This window comes from Pogona vitticeps, chromosome 4, assembly GCF_051106095.1.
Source record: "Pogona vitticeps strain Pit_001003342236 chromosome 4, PviZW2.1, whole genome shotgun sequence".
Classification (NCBI taxonomy): Eukaryota; Metazoa; Chordata; class Lepidosauria; order Squamata; family Agamidae; genus Pogona; species Pogona vitticeps.
This window is the reverse complement of record NC_135786.1, coordinates 18,681,995-18,706,008: the sequence shown is the minus strand read 5'-3', so window position 1 is coordinate 18,706,008 and position 24,014 is coordinate 18,681,995. Positions and strand designations below refer to the sequence as shown.

General features: G+C 40.6%; 1 long non-coding RNA gene across 1 annotated transcript; it reads left to right on the top strand.

Annotated features, from left to right (window-relative positions):
• Position 1: 1 nt before the first annotated feature.
• Positions 2 to 15,293, top strand: LOC144588773 (uncharacterized). The gene is made up of 2 exons (XR_013544465.1): positions 2 to 3,827; positions 4,059 to 15,293. It is a non-coding gene; the product is annotated as an uncharacterized LOC144588773 (long non-coding RNA).
• Positions 15,294 to 24,014: the final 8,721 nt, after the last annotated feature.

The following is a 24,014-nucleotide window of genomic DNA, read 5'->3' as shown; positions in this document are numbered from 1 at the left end:
CTCATCCCTGACATCACAGCTGCCTCTTCTTAGGTGTTAACCATTTCCAGCCTTTCCAGGTATGCAGGTTCTAAGCCTGCAACATACACTTTAGGGCTCTTGAGATATGCTGCTGCTTAATGACCATGGATGGGTCCTCTCACATGACAGGGTGTTATACTTAAAGTACGTTTACAGGGCCAGCTAGCATAGATCTGGCTTTGAAAGGGATCTATGCACCATCGTCCTTTTGGAGGAGGATAATGTGGACTGATATAGTCCTTTTTGCAGAACAACATGCCAACTAACATTTTAATAAGTAAAACTAAAATTCATGTTAATGGTGTGTGTGTGTGTGTGTGTGTGTGAGAGAGAGAGAGAGAGAGAGAAAGAAGTTGACATTGGCGCATTATTGTTAATCCTGTGTAGTATAATGCACTAGTGTGGGTCCACTGAATCAGTGTGGATCTGGTGAGTTCCTTTCTCTGTATGTTCCAGTGATACAAGCAGGCCTACTCTAGTTGTGACATGTGGTTAAACTGCAGTATTGTAGTCAAGCCTCTGCTCACAACCTTTCAATCCCAACAGCTTCAAGGAGCAGGCTCAAGGTTGACTCAGCCTTCTATTCTTCCAAGGTTGGTAAAATGAATATCCAGCTCACGGGGGGGGGGGGCATGTTGTTTGCATAACTATGTTGTAAGGCACCCAGAGTGTGTTCTAGCACTATGAGTTGATATATAAGTCAAAACATCATCAACAACAAGAGCAGGACCATTTGAGTCAATGGAAAGGCTACTTTTGCACTACTTTTAAGGGGGATATAAGGAACAATTTGAAAATGTAGCCACAGCCTAGCATATTTTTGTATTTCATTGTATCCTAGGTGTGAAAACCTATACGTAATTACAGCTATTCAGTCTTTGTGCTCATCTCTTTGTCTACGGTTGTTTCTTGCTTCTGGCAATCAAACTCAGTCTTTAAATGTTCTCAGAAATCGGATCAGATCATTTCCTGAGCTTCCTCCATTCATATAAATTGAAAGCACATCTTTGTACATCTCAGATCTTCAAATATTAGTAGTAACTAATTAGTAGTAGCACAAGGGGACTGGCCATCCATGAGAGAAACCTTTTTCCTGATAGGTGTGTTCAAAAATGACACCTGCCTTGATGAAACTACACATGATGGCCTTCTTGCAATAAAATGGAATTGCTTAACTACTCTTGTTTATGTAAAGACTAGCAGAGCAGGCAAACAGTAGTTTGGCAGAGATGGGGGAGGGGGCACCCTGAAATCTCTATGTCTTAAACCCAGACAGACCAGTGTCTTCCACGGTTCTCATCATCCCAGCCAGCAGTCAAATCTGAAAAGCAGCCAACAAATATGAAAACAGAGAAACCAAGGGTTAAACAAGATGCTACTGAGCAGGTTGTCCATGGTGAGGGGGGGGGGAGACATTTTCCACCCTGGAATTCTAAATATTACCTATTTATTATTTTACGGCAGCTACCCTATGTATTGGTACATGTTCTAAGCAGAAATCACATCAAGCATACCATAATGCAGCTTCTACTCTTGTGGTAATTCTTGTGGACGTTCTTGCTACAGAAATCCATTTAAAAGAAGAAGAAGAAGAAGAAGAAGAAGAAGAAGAAGAAGAAGAAGTTTCTGATGTGTGAAAAGTGTTAAAAATCTGTTTGTAATCCCACAAGCCTTTCTCATCTCCTTTGCTTTGGGATTGATCATTAGGAACTCAGCATGGTTTAGCTTGCATTCAGATCACTCAAACAATTCTGGGCAAGGATTAAGATCGCCAGATGCTTGTGTGGCTCAAACACTAACCAAACATGACTGGGGATGGGTGGATCCTCCCCCAAGTTTTCGGGTGAAGCACACCCAAATCCTAGTCCTCAAACTGCCCCTGACACTAATTAGGAAGCCTCCAGTTGTAAGTACAGTGTCTGATTTGTCCTTTGAGATATTATTCTATGGCCTGAACAATGTGTTGGCCAGGTCTTAGCCAGAAAGTGTAATCCCCCTGGCCCTTTTGTATCACTTGACCCAAGACTGAAAAACTTACTGTTTTGAAACTAGCAAAATTTTACCGCCAACATGGGCCCTGGTCATGCTGGCTCAGGGATTCTGGGACTTGTGATCCTGAAAATAACATTTCCAGGCTTTGCTCCAGACTCTCCCTTGAGCTGATACACCTAGATCACACACCTGCCAGTGTTACCAGTTGTGCTACTAATGTGGTACAGAGAGTAAGAGTTCCTGGTCTGAAACATCGAAATCCCTCGTCTGTGTCTCACTGGAGTTCTTATTATCCATGCTACACATGTTCCTTATGTTTCTGTTTAGCTTTAGCCCCTTGGTAAACTTGTTTTGCCAGTTTCTGTGTTGCTTTGAGCAGTATCTGGGCAGAGACAAAACAGGCTCACGATAGTGCAATGGAAACAGAAATTAAAATAGTTTCAGATGGTAGTTGTAAAGCAGGGATAGGCTTTCCACTGCTGTTGCTAGACTCAGATTCCTATCATCCCCAGCCAAGAATGGTGGGAGCAGTGATCCAGCAGCAAAGAACAAGAAAAACATTTCTTAATGTTTATTCTTCAGCAACCCAATGTTGAAAGCCCATGTGCATTAAGAATGCAGAACAACTCCTCTGTAAAAGTAACAAAGCACTTAGATTTTGGCATTATTTTCAAAAGGTAGATTTTATCCATTGCTACAATAGCTCTGATTTCATTGTACCATCCATGGGTGGAAGGTGTTTTACTTTTGAAATCTGGCTGCTGTGTTACATAAAATAACCATAGCACAACATATTAAGGGGGAACTTTTTTTAAAGGTTGTTTAAGGAGACTACGGTGCATTCGAAAATATAGTGTATATGCTATGTAACATATTTACATAGCATACATTTCCATATTTACTAATCTTTCAGTCTTACAATCTTTGACCCAATTGTGTTAGGTCAACTTGAGTCCTGATAATGTTGCCAATCTTGAGCAGCGGGGAGTTTTAAAATTATTTAAACCATACAGTTGGCTCATTCTTTCCACAGTAAACAAACTGGACGCTGAAAGCAAAAGGTTAAAAGCAAGACTCAATTAGGTTAACCACATCTTGCTATTAATCCCTGGCTTGGCTTCAACCAAGGACAAAAGTGGCACAGCTCTACTATTGCTGGCAGAAGGCAAAGGCTCATTAAGTAAGTCATACCCCGCAGCCTGAAGCAGAGATAGTGTTTTAATTGAATTGTGGACTTTTGATCTAGTCTCTTCTGTGGGGTTGTGGGAGGTCCACACAAACAGGCACAAGGTATGTCTTTCCCCACCTCCTATCTTGTCATTGCAATGATCTCCTTTTTACCTTTTTTGAAACAGAATGTTCAAATGAGGTAAGCAGAGAGAGGTGACAGCTTCAGGTGGACAGATGCATCTTTGGCCAAAATGACACACGCCAGAAAACATGGTTGGCATCCACAGAGACTCCTGTCACTGTACATGATGCAACCCCTACTGCAGTTTAAATAGGGTGCCTGGTCCATACTTTAAACAACCACAGTAGGGCTTACATCTGGCTTTTACACCCCTTGGAAGGCTTCAGGGAACCCATAAATATTGAGAGAGAGAGAGAGAGAATGGCACACAATCTCTCCAGCAAAACCTCTCTTCCAAGACCTTTCTTAATTTAATTTTTTAATTTTTTCTCATCCAGGGCAGCACTCCTGTTTATTTTATTTTTAACAGCTTAACAAAATGTCCGAAGCAGACACCTGAGACAAAACAAGCCTGGTCAGTGCCTGTTAATGCAGTTCTTTGAACAGCACCACCTGTAGAGTGGTAAGTAGAACTACAAACAGTTTGATTCAAGTGTGGCCACTTACATTGTTGTAAGCTGCTCAGAGACCTTTGGGTAGTGTGGGTGGCATATAAGTTAAATATATAAATAAATCAAACAGATCCACATTCCCTGTTGCAACTTCACGGCACATGAATGTGAGTGAATTTGCATTTCCACACAGTGTAGTAGTGTTCTTTTTCAACTTTGCTATGTTTTTTTTCTCTTCCAAGGGTGGATGTATCTTATTCTTGTGGTCCAGTCTTGTCCATTCCACCTTGGGCAACTTTACTAGACGTCTCTTGACAACATTGCCCTTGGCATCTTTGACACACTCAGCTCCCCTTAAGGTATGCATCCAAAGGGTGTGTCTGGCAATTCAGCTAGAATATTAAAAATTATAATATGATATCATGTATACCATTGTTACTGTTGATTGGTTGAAGCTCAAAACATATTTGTTTACGAGACCTCAGACCCAAGAGATAGTAGAAAAATATATTACTGACTTGTTTAAAACAACGGCCAGGTTGCAAAAAGGCTGTTTTGTTATTATGGCTTATTAACAAGAATTTCAAAATATTTGAGAACAGTTGCTGCTCTCTCAATGGTATTAAATACAGGGTACTGCAGTTTTTATTCAACAGATATGAATGACTGTGCTGGAGAACCTGAAGTATAATTTTTTTTAATCTTCATGTGTTTAATTTGTATTTTGGTTGTCAGCCACTTTTAGCCAAAATAAAACTGGAACATTGGGAAAAAAATTCTGTGGTGTTTTAAGTTTAAGATGAGATGGCAAACACTGGATATATATCATTTTTGCTTATGTTTAGTTTAATTAACTCCTATTTGATTTCTAACATATTAACTATGTGTCTTGCTTCTATTGTAATTAGTACCTAGGATTATTAACTTGAAAACGGAAATCAGCTGAACTGAATTTTAATGAAGACAACATAGCCTTTATTAGTTATGACTACCTTGTCACATTGATGGCAATGTGACTTTGTGATTAACAGACTGATGAATCCAACCACATATGCCTGTAAAGGTGAAGTCATATTTTCTATTTTGCAACCTCACATCACAAATAATAGAATTTCAACATAGTCATCCTAAATTTCTACACAGCATTACAAGCAGTTACTATTATTCTGGAGAGTGTTTTGTTAACTATTATTTGGAAGCAGAATTAGTTCCTGGAGTAAACTTGAAAACAAGAGTCATTATAAAGGTGTAGATTGTTACAGGCACATTTGCTACTAGATCTAACCTTAAGAACAAGCCTTGCTGAGGGAGAATCAGTGTGGCTTCTGTAAGGGTAAGTCTTGCCTCACAAACCTTTTGAAATTCTTTGAAAAGGTCAATAGTCATATGGATGTGGGCAAACCAGTGGATATTGTCTATCTGGATTTTCAGAAGGCGTTTGATGAGGTCCCTCACCAAAGGATGCTGAGAAAACTCCATAGTCAGGGGATAAGAGGGCAGGTCCTCTTATGGACTGAAAATTGGTTGCGAACCAGGAAACAGAGAGTAGGTGTCAATGGGCAATTTTCACAATAGAGGTGAAAAGTGGTGTGCCCCAGGGATCTGTCCTGGGACTGTGCTTTTCAACCTGTTCATCAATGACCCGGAGACAGGGATAAACAGTGAAGTGGCCAAGTTTGCAGATGACATAAAACTTCTCCGGGTGGTGAAGACCAGAAGGGATTGTGAAGAGCTCTGGAAGAATATCTCCAGACTGGGAGAATTGATGGCAAAATGGCAAATGTGTTTCAATATAGGTAAATGTAAAGTAATGCACATTGGGGTGAAAAATCAAAACTCAGTTATTAGTTAATGGGTTCTGAGCTATCCGTGATGGATCAAGAAAGAGATCTTGATGTCCTGGTGGACAACTCGATACAAGTGTCAACCTAGTATGTGGCAGCAGTGAAGAAGGCCAATTCCATGCTAGGTATAATTCAAAGGGGGACTGAAAATAAAACAGCAAACATCATAATGCCATTGAACAAAGCGGTTGTAAGGCTACACCTGGAGTATTGGGTATGGTTCTGGTTGCCACACCTCAAAAAAGACATAATGGAACTGGAAAGGGTGCAGAAGAGAGTGACTAAAATGTTGACTGGGCTGGGGCACCTCCCTTATGAGGAAAGGCTACAGCGTTTGGGGCTCTTTCGTCTAGGGAAAAGATGCCTGAGGGGGGACATGATTGAGATGTACAAAATTATGTAGGGAATGGATAAAGTTGATAGAGGGAAGCTCTTTTCCCTCTCACACAATACTAGAATTGGGACATCCACTCAAACTGAGTGTTTGGGGACTGAGAACAGACAAAAGAAAATATTTACCCAGCGTGTTAGTCTGTGGAACTTCTTGCCACAGGATGTGGATATGGCATCTTGCCTAGATGCCTTTAAAATGGGATTGGACAGATTTCTGGAGTAAAAGTCCATCACAGGTTACAAGCCATTATGTGGATGTACAATCTCCAGGCTTAGAAGGAAGGTACCTGGAAATGCCAGATGCAGGGGAAGGGTATCAGGAGACAGGTATCTAGTTGTCTCGTGTGCTCCCAGGACATGACTGAACTAAATATCAAGGGGGACCTTTACCTTTTACCTTATAGTTAGATCTAATTAGCCATGAGGCTTGTGCTGTTTACCTAAGGTTTTCATAATGTGTTGCAGCTAATTGTCCCAAATTAATGAAGTGCAGGGTGGTGTCTCAGTCATGCACTAGTCAAACACTTAGTTTTGCAACATTGTCATAGCGCTTCATCAATTAGCCCCAACTAGCAATGGTGGGTTACACAAGAAGGCAAATAAGATCTGGCCGTTAGTTAAGGAGACAAACTAAACCAATGAACAAAGTTAAAATACAGTGGACCCTTGACTTAGGGAATTAATCCGTATTGGAATGGTGGCTGCAGGTCGAAAAGTCTGTAGGTCGAGGCTCCATTGACCTACTATGCATTGAAAACCAATTAATCCGTAACTGGCCGTTTTTGTTCCATTTTGGTTTTTTTCCCCCCGGTCTGTAGGTTGACTCTCCGGCTGCAAGTTGAACCTAAATTTTTCAGCCAGAGAAGTCTGTAACTCGAAAAGTCTGTAAGTGGAGCCGTCTGTAAGTCGAGTGTCCACTGTAATGTAAAAGACTTTGCAAACAGAATGTGCTTAATGTCCTCAGTACAAAAGAATCAATGGTGTTGTGTGTGTGTGTGTGTGTGTGTGTGGGGTGTTCTGCTCTTTTGCAGTCAATAACAATTTGCTTTGAACTGTGGGTAGAAGTCCTTTAACACTCTCATTGCATGTATTAACAAGAATTTATTACAGATATAGCTATTTCTGCCCCCATGAACAACAGGTACTGTGCTTCTTTCTTAAAAAAACACACATAAACATAAACATATTCTTGCATGCAAAATGCAAAAATTAAAAAAAAGGCACAATGGTGAATATGCCTGGTTGTACTGGAGTGTCTTCATTGAGTTACACAATCCTTAAACCCATTATTTAACCAAACATTACTTTTTTAGCAACGTGTGGCTTCAGAGGGAAAGAAAACCCAAAATGAAGAAACTGAGATGACTTAGGCTATATTCAGATTGTACCACACATAGCATTACTCATGACTACCAACATTTCAACATCTGGTAGTATTGAATTCTAGCTACTCATCTTTCCTACATTTCTTTGCCTGCTCTAAGCACTCCATCACCCAACAGCCAACACCCTGATCCATGTGGAAAACACAGCAAAAAAAAAATCTAGGTCAAGGATTTCAGTGCTAAGCTCAAATCCTATTCCTACGTGTATGGCTTAACAAGAAACACACACAAACATAAAACCAGAGCTAATTGTATATGCTAATGACTATATGGCAACTAACCTTCTTGCAAACTTTATTTTTATGGCAGGTTGATTGTTCCAAAATGGCCCATGAAAAATCACTGCAGTTGGGTTCCTTTAGTTCTGCCAAGCATTTTGGGCATTGATTATAAATTAATTTATTTAAAAATGTGTTTAAAAGTATTTATGTATTGTTTTTCTGCCCAGCTTCCCAAATCAGTGTAGGCTAAAATACATTAAAAAAGTATTTACAAATGAATTGGAAACTATTTTAAAATAATTTTCAAAACCAGATTTAAAGGCTATAGGCTGTTCCAAATAATAATAAGAACTTTCTAGGGAAGAGTAAAAACAAAAGTACTGTAGGCAAGACAGCGAAAACTGAAACAGAACAGCAAAGTTGAAGCTGAAAGTTCTACATTCTTTCATCATACTTAGGGGATGAATTAAACCAGGAGCTGGTTCATGTTTTTTAGATGTCAATTTAACATCATATGGTTTTATGTCAGTGTTTGGAAGCAGGATTTCTCTAACATCTGGGAACTCTGTGGAGCCAAGAGGGAGTGCCCTGTTCCAATGAGGGGGAGTTTCCAGGCAGTGGTATCAATTTAACGAAGAGAGCAGAGAAGGTTCCTGGCAAGACATGAATCCACTCACACTCCATGGCAGAGGAGGCAACTTTAACATACAAGTGTTGAATTGGCATAGTGCTAGATTGATGCAGTGATTAAGTAGAAACATATTTTTTTAAATAAAAGGAAGAGTTCAACTGCAGTCCAAAACCCATGGGTACTTGGCACCAATTTTGTCAAACCCCACAGATCTCCACATACACTGTTTACTCCGGGATCGATGTTCATACATTCCAAACAAGTACAAAAAAAAATGTGAGCAGAATTTATTTAAAATTAACACCCCACATTTAACACCCTCTCCCCCAAAATAGACATTTAGCTATATGTCATATATCTGCGAAGATTCTCAGTCATGCAGGTGAGGTTATCTGGAAGTTGAGTCATGGCAACTGGACTTCTTTCTTATTAGGACAAAACATTTCACTATTCATTCGGGTAGCCTCTTCAGTGTGAGGAGAGTTGGTAGGAGATCCTGTGGACTTCAAACCCACAAACACACTAAGGCAGAGACTCACCCACGCAAAAGACCAGAAACCAAAACACAACACGAGCAATATAGTATATGCAGTACAATGCAAAGAGGAGTGTTCGGAGCTCTACATTGGAGAAACCCAACTGCCACTAAACAGGAGAATGCCCCAGCACAGGAGGGGCAATGGCTCACAACCACAATCAGCAGTGTTCCTTCATTTGAGGGACAAAGGACACTCATTTGATGACCAAGATGTACTCATTTTGGACCAAGAAGATATGTGGTTTGAAAGAGGGGTCAGGGGGGCCATCATGCTGCCCTTTCATCCATCCCAAGGAAGATTAGACCACACAATCAGAAAGACCATGGTTAAGGACCGTTAAGGACCCATGATGATGGATGGAGAAAGACTGCAGAAGTGGGATTATCCCTCACCCCCAGTCCTTTGTCCTTCTAATGAGCCTGTTCAGACCATGGGGAAGTGAAATCAATGTGGAGGTCAGGGGTCTCCTACCAACTCTCCTCAGACTGAAGAAGCTACTTGGATGAGTAGTGAAATGTTTCAACCTAAGAAGAAAGAAGTCTGGTTGCCACGACTCAACTTCCAGATTAGCTGTACGTCATGTAGTTGGATTTTTTAAACTGATTTCAAGTGTGGTAAACCCAATGCAAAAACAGGGCTATTATGACATGTAGTTGAGCCCTAAATTGATGAGAGTGCAATCTTGAACACACTGGATTGCCAGTTTACCCCAAAACATATATTCTATATTTGCTGTGTTCATCAGCTCAACACAGTTCTTGTTCTGAAGTGCCTTAGGGAGGAAAAATACAAGGATTCTTTGAGCTGAAATGCATACAGTGGTGCCTCGCATTACGACGTTAATTCATTCCAACGAAATCGCTGTAGAACGAAAACGTAATGCGAAAATAAAAAGCCCATTTAAACGCATTGAAACCCCTTCAATGTGTTCCAGTGGGCTGGAAACTCACCGTCCAGCGAAGATCCTCCATAGGGCGGCCATTTTCGGTGCCTATGCAGCGAGGAATCCGTCCCAGAAAACAGCGGGAAGCCATTTTATTTACCCGGCGGCCATTTTGAAACCACCAATCAGCTGTAGGAAAATCATCGTTTTGTGAAGAATCAGTTCCCGAAGCAGGGAACTGATCATTGCAAAGTGAAAAACCCCTATTCAGACCATCGTTTTGCGATCACAAAAGCGATTGCAAAAAGGTCATTGTAATGCGGTTTCGTCGTAATGCGGGGCAATCGTAAAGCGGGGCATGACTGTACTTTTAAAAACCTCACATTCTTCTACAACTTGTTATCACTGTGTTACCAAACAGCCACCCAGCATGCAAAATGGCAGATCATGTGACAGAAAGCCCTTTCATGCTCAATTTCCTTGGATTTACAAAGATGTGCATGTTTGTTAGAGACCAATGAAAAGCCATTAAGAAAACAATTAAAACACATTGAAAACCTAGTTAAAGGCTTTCTCCCTCTTCATTTGTGCTTTAGATACTGTTTATTATTTATTTTATTTTATTTATACCCCGCCTAGCTGGTCATTGCGACCACTCTAGGAGGCTTCCAGACAATATAAAGAAAACTGTTCTACTGATTGGAGCAAATCATAATCCAGAAAACGATAAATTAAACAACTAATACAACCAGAAGAACTGAAATCTAATTGCTCCTGGATATAATGCAACTAAAAAAAAAACACAAACAAACCTCTCCTTAACCCTGCAAATTCTGAAATGACAAGGATTGTATTCAGAGTATCTCAGTCAGGTAACATAATAGGGTGCTCAGCATGGCCGTGGTGGCTATAAAGGCAAGAAGTGGACACTCTCTCCTTACAAAATAAGAGACAGCTTAAAATAAAAGATGAAAATAGTATGAAGAAACTCAATGAACCAAGGGCTTAAACAAACAGGTTTCAAAACCCCTTACATGTTTCTGCAGAATTGTCTGCGAACGCTTCTTACCTTCAATTTGCTTTCTTTCATGCCAGTTATCCAACACCTAACGATAATAAACGGCTCCAGAGAGTTTAATACATATAGCATAATCTCAAAATCAACTCCCCCCCCCCGCAAAGGGATAATAAACACTTTTGTATTCTTCATAACGTTTAAGTGTCTTAATATATCAGAGAGACTTGACAACCTGTGATTTAAAACCAGTATCAATTGATCAAAGAGATAAATTGTCTCCGGTCTGTCTGGTAACTTTTCTTAAATCCTTCTATGTACACCCTCTTTTATTCCCTTCTTTGGATTCCCTCTTTCTAATACATGCCTATGAATTGTTTGGAAAGGCAAGTTTTCATATTAAGTTTGCTGCCCATCAGAGCTTTTTGGGGGGGGTGTTTGTGCAGGGAACGTTTCTGTACTGCAACCATGGGAGAAATAATTATTTTTGCCATTTAATGTTTCAACCGATCTGAGGGCAACCAGCATGCGAAGAAACACCAATGAAAAACACAGTTACTTGGAAGTTACCACATCGCAGTGAAAACCTGCAGCTTCTTGCTAAAATAGAAAATGTGTTTGGTACTAGGCACTACTCTGAAAGAACTAAGGGACTCAAATGAACACATCTGCTCTCAGACCTCAAATGCTTCTTTCTTCTTCTCTTATCTAAAGTTGGATGCATGTTGACTTTAGATTCACAGTTCTAAACAACGACATTGTCTCACATACAAACCAGTTTGTCAGGTTTTTCAGCCAATAATTTCTCATTCCTACACTTCTCTTTTTATTTTATCCTGAATATGAGCTGTAGGAACTGGTATGTTTTCATTTCTTGTTACGAAACCAAAATGCTCTTGCATTTCTGCATTGGGTATCTTATACGTATGGTATACTGTCAGAGAGATCCCAGTTTTATTCTTAACACTAGCCTGCAGAACAAAAAGACAAAAAGAAGCAAAACAAAGAGACGTCTAACATAACTTCCTTTTTGCATATTTTGATATATTTATATACATCGTTAAACTTGAAAGACTGTAGATGGCAGCCCACTTCCTGAGCAAAGAAGCAGGTACTGTATCCGCATTGGTGCAAACTGCAGTGGGATGATAAGAGTTGAAAATAACAATCTGCATCTAATTGAAGTGCAATCATGGCATGTAAGAATATAGAAAGCTGCCTTACACTGAGTCCAGATCCCTGGACCCTTGTCAACTCTAACTGACAATGGCTCTCCCATGTTTTAGACAGAAATATTTCCTAGCTCTGTCTGGCGATCTCTAGTATTCCTTGGTGGTGTTCTATCCAAATGCTAAACAAATCAGATGGGATCAATATTCTCAGGGTACAAAGGTGAGAGGCCTTGGGATGCTGAGGGGTGTGTGTGTGTGTGTGTGTGTGTGTCTGTGTGTGTGTGTGTGTGTGTGTGTGTGTGAGTGAGTGAGAGAGAGAGAGAGAGAGAGAGAGAGAGAGAGCCATGGCACAACTGCCTCATATGGATCTTAAAGGACTATCTAACCAAACAGCTGTGAAAACAGATACTTCAAAGAGAGCTGGGGGTGCATTTGGGGAATTGCCCAGCCCCCTGTTCTAGGACACCTTAATTGCAAGGATACCTCTTTGGTGAAGAGAGTCTCCATCTAGTTTGAAGTATGCATTGTGTTCTTAGGAAAAAGCAGTCGTATACAGGGGTTGTGTGTATGGAGTTGGATGTCTGTATTTCTGGTGATGCTCAAATGTCTAAATTGGGATGGGCTGCTTTGGAGGGTTCAGAGGCACTATTTTGGCTTCCATTGAACCGCCTTCAAGCTAGTTCTCCTCTTTTGACAAAGACTGAAAGCAGACAGGAGTCCACTTCCACTTTGTTTCTTTGGTTTTAGGAGGTAAAGGTTCCCCTTGACATTTTTAGTACAGTCGTGTTCGACTCTAGGTTCATCTCATTTTTTCATGCCGTAGAGCCAGCGCTTGTCCGAAGACAGTTTCCATTGTCACCAGCGTGACTAGGGAATGCCGTTTTACCTTCCCACTGAGGCGGTACCTATTTATCTACTCACATTTACATGCTTTCGAATTGCTAGGTTGGCGAGGAGCTGGGAGAAAGCGACAGGAGCTCACTCCATCGCGTGGATTCGATCTTATGACTGCTGGTCTTCTGACCCTGCAGCACAGGCTTCTGCGGTTTAGCCCACAGCGCCACCATGTCCCTGGTTTTAGGAGAGAGTTTGCTAATTTTTAGACAAAGTGCAAGGAGGACTCTGTGCATTGGCTGTAAAAAAAAGATACTTTCTGGATTGCCGATTATCTGTGTTTTAATTAGAAATTCTGGGGAAGTCAGGTGTTCCGAGGGTCACCCACTGACAGCAGCTGATTTGTTTTTTAAGATAATGACCAGCACTTTTATCAGGGTTTGGGAACGAACCGGGAGCCAGGGCAGATTAAGCTGCAAGAGAGTCCCATGGCCCATACAGTGGAAAGCCATGACATCTAGCATCTAGATCTGCTTGCAAATACTTCAGAAGCAGTCTTAAATTACAAGTCCAAATTGTCTAGATTCCAAAATGGAGATGCCAAATGAGCCTGAAAAGACAGGGGCTGCATCATGGAAAAACCTAATGGTTGTATGGCAGCTTGTGATTTACTAAAGGCATACTCACTGAGGTGTGGTTTAATTTGCACTTTTTATCCATGTTTGATCTCCCTCAGTATCAAATATTAACTCTCTGGCTGTACAGGACAAACTCTTGACTAATATTTTTCCTAACTCCTGATCACTGGAGCAGAACTTCGAAAAACTACTTGTTTGCATTACAAGTCCCAAAATCCATGTGCTGTGCAGGTCTCTCTTCAGAAACACTTTCGCCTTAGGACTTATAAGTTGAATATGGTCAACAAAAAAGACAGCCATGTGTTAATTTGGATTGTTTTTTGTTGGTTGGTTAAGAAACAACAACAGTAATGAGAGATCTGCTTTTGTTGTGCTCGCTGTGCAGCTTGGAACAACCACAGGGCTCTGTTAGCATTGTTGTTGTTGTTTAGTCGTTTAGTCGTGTCCGACTCTTCGTGACCCCATGGACGAGAGCACGCGAGGCCCTCCTGTCTTCCACTGCCTCCCGGAGTTGAGTCAAATTCGATGACACTGTCCAACCATCTCATCCTCTGTCGTCCCCTTCTCCTCCTGCCTTGACACTTTCCCAACATCAGCGTCTTTTCCAGGGAGTCTTCTTAGCATTACATGCACAGAATTTATAAAGATTTGTATATTAATCTAAGAACACATTGCACCTGAACCTCCAGGAAGTGTTTTCTGTCTGTGTGCCAATGGTTTTTGATTAAGAACATCCAAAACCACTCAGTTTGAAAAAGGAACTGCATTTGAAAACAGCCTGCAAGCAATATTTTCCTGTGGGTTTTTTTCTCTCTCTCTCTTTTTTTTTTTACCAAGCATTGTTCCCAGGCTTTTGAGTTTCAAAACCAAAGATCTTTGTAGTCACATACTATATATATGATCTCAAAAAGAATATATATTCAGCAGATACCACTGCAGGCCACTGATGTAAAACACAAAGGCCTGTTTTGATAAAGCAAGCATCAAGTAAACCTTTCATTACACTGAAGTTTTTAAAAAAATGGTGACTGATGTTTAAGCCATCTTAAATATGACCCAGAAGAATGTACATTTGTAGATTTCAAGCAAATTCACTGGAACAATTCCCTTGAACTCAACCAGAACTTACCCCTTTGTTTAAAGTTAGTCAAGTGTAGTTATTTATAGCATAACAGTTTATTTTTCTTTTTTCTTAAAGGGATGATGGGGCTAATTATGTCCTTGGAGAAAAAACAACATTTAATTTTAAAACCTCAAATGTATATATTTAGAAGTCATTGCCCTGTACTTGACTGGCAAGTTTAATAATCCCACTTTTTTCATTTAAAGATTAGCAGATCAACAAAAGGCCTTGATTCAGTTGCAGGTTTTACCAGAGAAAACCTTTTTAATAATCCATTTCAACTTTGGGCACATGCAACACAGTTCTAAGCATGCTTTCTCTGACTGGCAGTCTTATTGCATTCAATTAAACTTACTCCCTAGTGACAGCATACAGGGGTACCCAGTATGGAATATATAGTGACAAACTAGGATCCAGGAGCACTGAGTTCAAATCCCTGCTCAGTCATGAAAACCATGGCATGAGTGGGTGTGGTAGTAATTCCTTAAATATCTCACATACAGTACCTTGAAAACCCTATTGGGATCTGATGCAGCTTGACAGCATGTAAACACCCAATGGCGGAAATCCAGTTCGCATAAGTTGACACTATATAATCCAGGTGACAATGGAAATATTTTATTTATTTATTTATTTATTTATTTATTTATTTATTTATTTATTTATTTATTTATTTATTTATTTATTTATTTATACCTCGCCTATCTAGTCATTTTGACCACTCTAGGCGGCTTACAACATAAAGGATAACAAGTTCAAGAAAAATTTATAACAATTAATTAATTAAATGATTCTGCAAGATGGGGAAAAATACAAAATAAATCAAATAAAGAGAAAAAGAATAAAAAAGGAAAGAGGACAGGAATTAACTGGAAGGGAAGGCCTGCCTATACATCCACGTTTTTAGTTGGTTCTTAAAAGTACCCAGCGAAGGTGCAGCGCGAATCTCCGGAGGTAGGTTATTCCAGAGGTGAGGAGCCACCACCGAGAAGGCCCGGTTTCTAGTTCTTCCAGGCCTCCCTCGGTGTCAGGGTCCTCAGCCCCACCTCCTGGCTTGCGCGGGTGACACGGGTAGAACTAGTTGGGAGTAAGCGTTCCGCCAAGTATTGAGGTCCTAACCCGTTTAGGGCTTTATATGTAAGCATTAACACTGAAGTCAATGCAGAAACGGATGGGCAGCCAGTGCAGCATGGCCAGAGTAGGAGAGATATGTTGGTATTTTCTCACTCCAGTAAGGAGTCTGGCTGCTGCATTCTGCACCACTTGAAGTTTCCGCATCAGCTTCAAAGGAAGCCCCACGTAGAGCGTGTTACAGTAGTCTAATCTAGAAATTACGAGCGCATGTACTAAGGTAGTGAGTGCCCCTCTGTCTAGGTAAGGTCGCAGCCGGGCAATCCGCCAAAGGATTGTAATGTAATGTAATTTAGCTTAAAACTTCTTATTTCCTCCTTCAATTTCTGAGGCTCCCTAGATATCTCTTTTGACCTTGGAAAGCCTTTGGGAGCCTTGATAAGAGATTAAACTTTTAATATTGGAAAATCACGGCCAGTGGCCACCACACAGTCAGATTAGGACTGCTATCAGCAATGGTGGGTTTTTTTTAAAACTATGAAACCCCCCTCCTTCCACTGTCATAAGGCTCCCAGAGGCTTCCCCAGAGCAAGAGGGAGCCTCAACTGATTTAAGAGGGGGGATATGAAACTTTCAGTGGGTTTAAAATAAATGTACAGTAGTAGGACTGAGGTATCTGTGGGGGATTGGTTCCAAGCTCCTCAGCCCTTGGATGCTGAAAACATGGAAGTGTTGGATGCTATACATTGCATGGTCTCTGGCTCCCTCCAGAAGCCAGTCCTTGTAAATATACCCAGGAAAGACATCTAAATATGTATTTCTGAGGTTTTTTATTTAGTATTTTTAGGCAGTGGACAAATGAATAAGTGGATACTGATTCCATGGTTTGAGGGGTCCTACTGTGTTTACAGTTTCCAGTCCGGTTACACCAGTGCAAGGTTATACCAACTGCATAGCCTACAGCATTCTGACATTAAAAGTTATGGTTTCCATATGTCCATTAGTGTATAAAAGATGCAACCCTCCATAACATGTCAGCCAAGAACTTGAGGCCACCCTTGATGGAAAGTGTTCCATACATCTGGAGAGCAGGTGAAGGATGTGGGTATTATTTGTCTTGATACCGGTTAGAACTGAGGTGAAAATGTCTCATTTACTTTTAAAAAACAATTCTTGATTTTATTCTCCACAACAATCCTGCAGTGTGGGTTAAGATGACGTACCAAGAAGCCATATAAACTCAGGTGTCCTGGGACCCTAAGAACCAGACCACACATTAAAGATTAGAAGAAGGAATTCCCTACGTGTTGACTATATCTCTCCATAGCCTGCAAAAGAGTTATTGTTGTATAATTATCATCGGGGGTAAGCACAAGCTGCGTTTATGAGGATGAAATCTGCGTTGCAAGGATCTATCTGCCTGAATCATGTCTCCAGAACACTAGTGTGCTCCAAGTTTCTTATGATGTCCTATCATAATGTTTGCTGTGGCCCAAACCATCTAACCAATATAACAGACTTATTCTGGTGGCGCTGTTGACGTGGTGGCGCTGTGGGCTAAACCGCAGAAGCCTGTGCTGCAGGGTCAGAAGACCAAGCAGTCGTAAGATCGAATCCACGCGACGGAGTGAGTGCCCGTTGCTTGTCCTAGCTCCCGCCAACCTAGCGGTTTGAAAGCATGCAAATGCGAGTAGATAAATAGGTACCATCTCGGTGGGAAGGTAAACAGCGTTCCGTGTCTAAATCACACTGGCCATGTGACCACGGAAAGATTGTCTTCAGACAAACGCTGGCTCTATGGCTTGAAGAACGGGATGAGCGCCGCCCCCTAGAGTCGGACACGACTGGACAAAAATTGTCAAGGGAACCTTTACCTTTACCTATTCTGGTAAATGATGGATCAAAAAAAAAAAAGGATCACCAGAGTTCAGATAAAACTACTTTGGTGGCTAGATCCCGTTTGGGATCTGCCTGTTGGCCATCCCAAATATAAAGTACTGCGACAAATAGTAAATTACTAAAAATAACTCACTGAACCACAAAAACGTTCAATATGTTTCCGGCTCTACTGACTCTCAGTGGAATACTACATAGCCACTATAACAACGAGAAAAAGGCACAGCCCGGTCTCAGCAAGGCAGTGGTGCGAGGTAGAACGTCTTCTTTGAAATTCTGTTATAAATAGCATTCCAGGAAAGAAAGTTAAAGCCAGAGCCTTGAAAAGTTACATTTGGGGGGAATGACTTTACTTGCAGCTTCAACTTTTATAAATTAAAGAACTCTCTCCCCTCCACCTCACGCACTGCCCCTGGCAGCTTCCCCACAATAGAAAGATCCTGCGGGCCCCTCAGGAGGGAATTAGAAATTTTTAATTTCTGAAACGCCACCACGGCTGATGACATAATCATTATTATGCAGCAGCCAACAAGTGTAATTATTTTAGTTACTTTTGAGTAATGAGGAAGAAAACTGGCACTATGAGAATAATTAATTATTTGCAGTGACTGTTTGAGGGTCTGGGTACTGTAAAAAGGTAAATGTTCCCCTTGACATTTTTAGTCATGTCCGACTCTAGGGGGTGGTGCTCATCCCGCTTTTCAAGCCATAGAGCCAGCGCCTCTCTGAAGACAGTTTCCATTGTCACATGGCCAGCGTGACTAGGGAATGTCGTTTTACCTTCCCACTGAGGTGGTACCTATTTATCTACTCACATTTACATGCTTTCGAACTGCTAGATTGGCGAGGAGCTGGGACAAGGCGACGGGAGCTCACTCCGTTGCATGGATTCGATCTTACAACTGCTGATCTTCTGACCCTGCAGCACAGGCGTCTGCGGTTTAGCCCGCAGTGCCACCGCAACCCATAACCCATGACCGTATTATCAGATTTGCACTTGTGCCAGAATATGAACAGGATGCCAGTGTGGTAGAGTGGGTAGAGTGTTGTCCTAGGACACAGGAGACCTGGGTTCAAATCCCTGCTCAACTCACTAGGGGCTGGCAATGGTGAACCAATGGTTCAGCATCTCATATACAGTACCTCGAAACCCCTATGATGTTTCCCATAGGGAAGTTATTTGACAACACATAGCAACAACAACAAAAAATGGTATTTCCCTTCTCGTTCTCAAAAAAAGCACTTCCCGTAGAAACCTCCATTGTAAAGACAGAAGTTCTTGCTTGGTTGGAAAGGTTAACTGGATACTACCCAACAAATGTGGAGACATCACAGAACATTCTGAACTACCAAGGTTAAAAATTCACCTGTCCCTGCAATGGCTTGACACCTCTTGGCTACCATCTTGGCAAACTAGTGTTTCTTCTTGACTGAGCAATCAGATAGAGAACAGCTTGCATATGTTCCTGTATAATTGATAGAAATAAAAGATGTAGAGGCATATGTTTTATTTCTTGGCAGACTGTGGACATTATTGGCTTAAGAAAATTCTAGCTATGCAGCAGAAAAAACAAAGACGTACAGAGCAGAAGTAGCTTCAAGTCTCTCACAGTAGACCCCACCCCTTACAGTTTTGTTCTCCTCAATTGGCACTTACCAACTCCATCATTCACTCAGAGAAACTGACAAGAGAAAGGAATACAAGAGGTTTCTGTTTATTCACAGTTCTTCATAGATCAACACAAACAGTATTCTGTAGAAAAATATTAAAGTTATATGAACAGAGATTAACTGATTAACTGGGTTCATGACTGACTTGACTCCAACCAGCAACCAGTAAATATATTCCTCTTAACCTTTTGCGGACTGGCTGGCTGGAAGGTGGGGAAAAAGAGATTTGAGTAGAAATTTGTGGCTTTCTTCAAATTCTGAAGCAGAGAGGGAACAGCTGGCTGCTACTGGATTGATTGACATTCGCCCCAGTCCAGAAAAGTCTCTCTCCGACAAAACCTCTTAAAGGTGATGTAGGAAAGTGCAATAATTCCAAAATCGTTCCCCTCCTTTTTTAATTACACTGTAAACTGATGGAAGGAGTGTAAATTCTTCTTTAGTCTTTTCAAAAGCTATAGCCCAGAACTTTGAAAAGTTACTTTCTTTGGACTATAGCTCTTTACACCCTAGTCAGCATTGCCAGCGTTGGTTATAGAAAACTGTTATGGTCCATTTTTTATCTTTTGTGAACCTGCAAACTACCTTGGATCAATGGTGTTTTGTTTCCATCAATCTACCTTTTTTTGGCTTTGGAAAAAGGATAATCTAAGTGCTCCAATGTCTGTTTTGAATTGAGAATAAATAAATATTAGCATTTCCCCAAAGCCTCCTCGTAAGGGGGAAGTACAATATACGAGAGTTAATTCTTATGTGTCACTACATGAAGATTTCCCTTTATATCACACCTACATGGGCCAGTGGTGACTACAAGAGTGGGGAAGAACAAGGAACTGAAAGAACTCAAGTCCTTGAGTCAAAGATCGAATTCTCCGCATCTCAACCCACAATTAACTATTCCATGTAATCTGGACTAGAGCACAACAGTAAATAGAGCACTCCAGTCTAAGCCACCTACAAAGGAATCAAATCCAAATGAGAAAGACCTCACAATGGATGAGATAATGTAGCCTATGGGAAAATTATTCCAGAATTCCCAACATGGTGGCTAGGCCGGTGGTTTTATAATGCTGCAAAAGAGAATCATAAAATGCAGGCAGCTGAGTTGATCCACAGCAACAAACCTGTTCAAACCATTTTAATCTCCAACCAGAGCTGGGCTTTTGTAAAGCTAATGGGTCTTGATTGCCTGTTCAAGACCAAACACCCTTAAATATACAACAGGACAGCTCACACAATAGTATAGTATTTCTAGGAAAATATCCATCGAACCTGATTAAAAGGCTGAGTTCCTTGATCTTACGAGTTCTCCTTCCACCACCTCATGACTCGAAACATCCAGTGCTAGAATGCACAGTTCTGGTCTGGCCCGCATAACCTCATTACAGGAATAAGTGTGCATTTTTCTTATGAACAAGGGTGTCTGATCTGGCACTTTATCCAGCAGTGATAAGTCTATTTGGATCATGAGCTACTGCTGATTACAAGCCTGGCCTAGATCTTTCTTTTAACACATTTGTGATAGTTGTGGTCACATGGTTAAACTTCAGATTGTTGAAATCAATATATGAGAGTGCTGGGTTTTGTACAAAAAAGTAACTTTTCCAAGCTCTGTGCTCTCTCCAAATACATATAAAAATTCACATTTTCACCCAGGACCAGCTTTAATCTGTATCATTCATCATAGGCATTCTTCAGTCTCGAGAGACTATGGTAACATGCTTTGAATTGAGGAGTGTCCTCTCCAGAGCATGAAGCTTGGGGTAAAGTAATATGGAGGATAGGCTGTTACCCAAGCAGCAGATCCCCCCTCTCCACGTTGCTGAAATGGTCCAATGGAAAGGCAAGAGCCAATACAACTGGTTCCAGCGACATCGCAGGAGTTGGCAGAACGACACGAACTGCCTTCAGGACTCCAGCTCCGGATTTTGCCTCTAGGTTAACTCCTGAAGCCTTTTCCATGAGTGGATATAGCCGCAAGGCAGTGGAGGTTTGAAATCAGAGTTTTCCTTCTCCTAGATGGGCTGCCTTCCATGTTATCATTACAGAGCAAAGTCTGTATCATTACAGAGCAAAGGTATATTAGAAATTGATTAGCATTTGTGCTCACCTTGAAACTAGTTTCTATTGAAGAAACAGGAAGCTATGTCTCCAGAAAGCACATTGGGTAGATTACAGGGTGCCTTGTCAGTGTGAGTGACTCAACTGGCATTTATTCTGCCAGGGTTAACAAGATCTTCAGCAAAGCCTTTAATTTTCCCCCTACTGGCTTAAGCTGGGATAATGTATTTTAATTAAAAATAAGGTTGGGCATCTTGAAACAAATTTGCTAATGAGACGAGCAATGACTTGAGAAGAAACTGTTGAATGTTAATGCAATATGAACTTTATGATTTATACAATAAACAATATCATTCCTTTGGACGTGCTTGGCAATATTCTGATCCAGCGTCCTGAGACTGCAGAATCAGAAGAAAATTGACACTGAGAAAAGCTGCTATAAAGGAGCTAGAAAATATCCTCAGGTATAATGGTGTGTCCATGGAGATCAAGACCAAAATCACCTCTACCGGGACTGCCAGTCACTGTGTACAGATTACAAAAATTAGGGAACCAATCGCACAATTATGGGAGATGTTCTTAAAGACTTGCATATATAGGTTGCAGGTCTGGCCCAAGACCTTTTACTGCTGGGTTCTTAGCCTTGTCCCACAACCTATCCATCTGCTACCAAGGCAGCAACTTCACTTCTAACTGGATACACTTAAATGTTACACCCTTGCAGGGATCAAATAATCTCTTCCAATTCTTTCCACTGTTATCCAGTGTGGATAAGTACATAACGAAATCTGGTGTCGACATACTTATTTGTCCTACAGAACACACCAAAATGCAGAGCTAATTTCTCTTTCAGATATTATGTATTGTAGGTGTACAGTCAAGATGTTTTATAAAGAATTTATGCTAATATGAAGAATTAATGCCTGAACAGGTAGGTTTTCTTGTCATTCCCCCAAATCCTTTTTTCATATTGGTTGATTCATAACTAAAGCTGCCTCAGACCATTGGCCCGTCTATCTCTGTATTGTCTTTATTAAGAGTAGAAAACCTTTCTTAGCTCAACTTTTGTTACATATTTAAATTTACATAAGTAACATATGTTACATTTAAATGTTTGTCAGGGAATCATGATCATAGAATCATAGAAAAGTGAAGTTGGAAGGGGCCTACAAGGCCATCAAGTCTAACACCCTACTCGATGCAAGAATACAATCAAAGCATATCTGCTGGGTGATTATATACGTTTTTCTTGAATGCCTCCAGTGTTGCAGCACTCACCAACTCCCGAGGTAATTGGTTCCACTGTCGTACTGCTCTGTTAGGAGGTTTTTCCTCATATTCAACCAAAATCTGGCTTCCTTTAACTTGAGCCCATTGTTGTTTGTCCCGCACTCTGGGATGATTGAGAACCTATCTTACCCCTCCTGTGTATGATAGGCTTTCAAATATTTGAAAAATGCTATCATATCACCCCTCAAGTCTTCTTTAAACATGCCCAGTTCTTTTAGCCTTTCCTCATAAGGCTTGGTTTCCAGCCCCCTGATCATCCTTGTCTCCCTCCTCTGAACTTGGTCTAACTTGTCAGCATCCTTCTTGAACTGTTGTGTTCAAGGTGAGGCCTAATCAGTGCTGAATAGAGGGGGACTAGCACTTTGCAGGATTTGGAAATTATATTTCTATTAATGCAGCCTAAAATAGCATTAGGCTTTTTTGTAGCCACATCACATTGTTGGCTCATATTTAGCTTGTGATCTATGACAATTCCAAGGTACTTCTTGCTTGTAGTTTTGCTGATCTAGGTATCCCCCATCTTCTGTGCATCACTTTTTTAATACACAAATTTTTGATAAATCTCAGAATCAATGTGTTGTGTTGGACTAGGACTCAGGAGAGCAGGGTTTCAAATTCCAGTTTGCCATAAAAATACAATGGAGGGTAACACTGATAAAAAGCATTCTTTAAATATCTTACATACCTTGAAAACCCTACCACAGTTAGTTGCTCCAAGTCAGAATTAACTAATCTAAAGTTGAAGTAGGATCAATACTACACCAGTAATTTTACTCATTGCGTAATAACTAATATAGCAGTTGAACTTGTTGCGATTTGTGTAAAAAGGGGGTTTTGGATTTGCTTCTAACCCATCATATTTTCAACATATTTCAAATATTTATTGCCTGACCTTTTATAATATAGCACTAAAATAGTGAATAACAATGTAATCAACCAAGTGAGACAATAAAATGCAACAAAATCAATAATTTTAATCATGTATTTGTTCAAACTGGTGAATTTTACATGCTTTCTTAACAATCTGGGAAAACAAATGTTGGTGGAGGTCTCTATGGAGAGAATTTCCTAACTATGGAGAGGCCGCAAGGAAGGAAGCTCTTTGTCAGTGCGTCATTAAGCCGAAAAATTAATCAAGTGTATCACTTTTAAAACATTCTGCTTCCCTATAATATGAGGAGTCACTAATATGCAGAAGTATCTTTGCGGAAATGGAAGAACGTGTTTTATTACCCATGCTAGGTATTGAATTTAACAGAGAGAATTTGCCCTCAAACGTTCCGAGCCAGAAGCAGGACAGATGTTCATGAAAAGCTTGCTAATTTCCTGCCATTTGGGAATCTGTAAGAAACTGTTTAAAAGGCCAGGACCTTGGTTTTCCTACATTTTTCATCCTTCATATTGTTCTGTGAAGAGGGTGCTAGGATCACAACAACTATATACTGTATTTGTAAAAAAATCTACACTCCCAGTAAGTGAATTTAGATTGAGGAAATCAAGAAGGATAGCAAGTGATTTGCTATGTTTCCCCCTC